This window comes from Lepisosteus oculatus, chromosome 16 (genome assembly GCF_040954835.1).
Source record: "Lepisosteus oculatus isolate fLepOcu1 chromosome 16, fLepOcu1.hap2, whole genome shotgun sequence".
In the NCBI taxonomy this organism is placed as follows: domain Eukaryota; kingdom Metazoa; phylum Chordata; class Actinopteri; order Semionotiformes; family Lepisosteidae; genus Lepisosteus; species Lepisosteus oculatus.
In genome coordinates, this window is record NC_090711.1 from 19347387 (window position 1) to 19349033 (window position 1647).

General features: G+C 49.7%; 1 non-coding gene across 1 annotated transcript; it reads left to right on the forward strand.

The window, feature by feature from the left end:
• The first annotated feature begins 1028 nt into the window (after positions 1-1028).
• Positions 1029-1215, forward strand: LOC138223500 (U2 spliceosomal RNA). The gene has a single exon (XR_011181913.1). It is a non-coding gene; the product is annotated as a U2 spliceosomal RNA (small nuclear RNA).
• Positions 1216-1647: the final 432 nt, after the last annotated feature.

Genomic DNA, 1647 nt, shown 5'->3' on the forward strand with positions numbered 1-1647 from the left:
TTCTGGTTTTAAAGGTTGACGTTTTACCCTTGCTGTTGTATCTGGCAGAGATTTTCCCCCTGCCGGTGAGCTTCCGAAGGTCTGTGGTGAGAGCAGTGTTTATGTGTGTGTGGGGGGGGGGGGGTGGTTCAAATACGTGAAAAAGGTTGAGCAGTTGAGGACGGTGGCAGAGATGTCCCCGACATGCCCCTAAAGTTAGATTGTCTGTTTGTGGCTCTGCTCTGCACATTACTGCGCGCGCCTGTGCTCCATCCATGTAGGTTCTTTGTTATGCTATGGTTTGCCCAGAAAATGCGATATCTTGTGGAGTGGTCTAATACCACTCCCAAGGCGGAAAGGCTCCCGGTGCATTATAGACACGCTGCAAAATGGGTTAAAAGGCATCCTGAAGTCAGGAGTGGAGAAATTATTTTAGACCACCGCCACATGTACGCTCTAATTGTACAGAAAGAGGGCCAGGCAGTGATGGGGGTCTCTCAAGAGACATGGACAAAAATTCAACCACGCAGCCTTGACAATCGGCTTTGTGATCTGAATTGGCTTGGGCTTTGGGACAGGTTGGCGGTGCGGGAAACCTTGTGTAGGCATGGCCTCTCGAGGCAGCCCCTATGTCCCAGGTTTAATTGCACAGGGGAGGAATCCATAAGGCACGCTCTTTGGGATTGTTCTTTTTCCAGGGAAGTATGGTCTCAGAGTGCTTCTTTGTGTTTTTTAATTTCAACTGATTTTGTTCTGTCCTACAAGCTGGTTATAAGGGGGGTTTCAGGGGTGAAGAGATGGAACTTGAATTTTCTTTTTTGGTTACTGATCAGTGTAATTAAGTTTCAAATTTGGTCATCCAGGGATGAAATTGTTAAGCATGGGGTGTTTACCTCCAGTAGAGGTGGTGGGGAGGATTAGGTCTGATATTGGAGGGAGGGTTAAACGGGATGTTTTGCGGTGGGATTTCTCGGCTGCGAAAGAAAGGTGGAAGGGTTTGATTGCTTTATCACTGTAAATTGATGCACTAGGGTGATGAATTGTGCTGTATTTTTGTACTTTATAATAAAAAACATAAAAAAATCTGTTCTTATCAGTTTAATATCGGATACGTCCCCCATCGGGGGACCACATATTAAATGGATTTTTGGAACAGGGACCTGGATCAGGAGCTTGCTCCGTCCTCTCCACACATCGGCCCGGTATTGCAGCGCCTCCGGGAGCGGTGCACCACCTTCTCTCAGCGGTGAAAAGACAGACGTTGGTAGCAAGCAAGCAAGCAAGCGAGCAAGGTGGACTGGAGCTCCTTCTTCTCTGGTCTTGTCCATCTGTGTGTCTCTGTGTCTGTCTCTCTCTCCCTTTCCTGTGCTCCCTCTGTGCACTTTCCCGCGTCTCGACTCTCTCGGCAAGCAGGCCGGCCCCCTTTTCCAAAAAACTTAGTTTTTTCAGCCTTTTTCCAGGGAGGCAGGTGTGGCTTGTGTCCGTGTGTGTCCATCCCCCTCCTTGCAGGCTGGCCCCTTTCGACAGACGGGCATTTTCCCTCCAAAAAATTTAGTCTATCCACCCTTTCTTTCTTTTTCGGCAGGCAGGTGTGTGTGCGCGTGCATGTGTCCCCGTCCCTCCCTCCCTCCCGAGAGAGAGCTGCCCCTTGCCTCTGCCCGCAGGTGC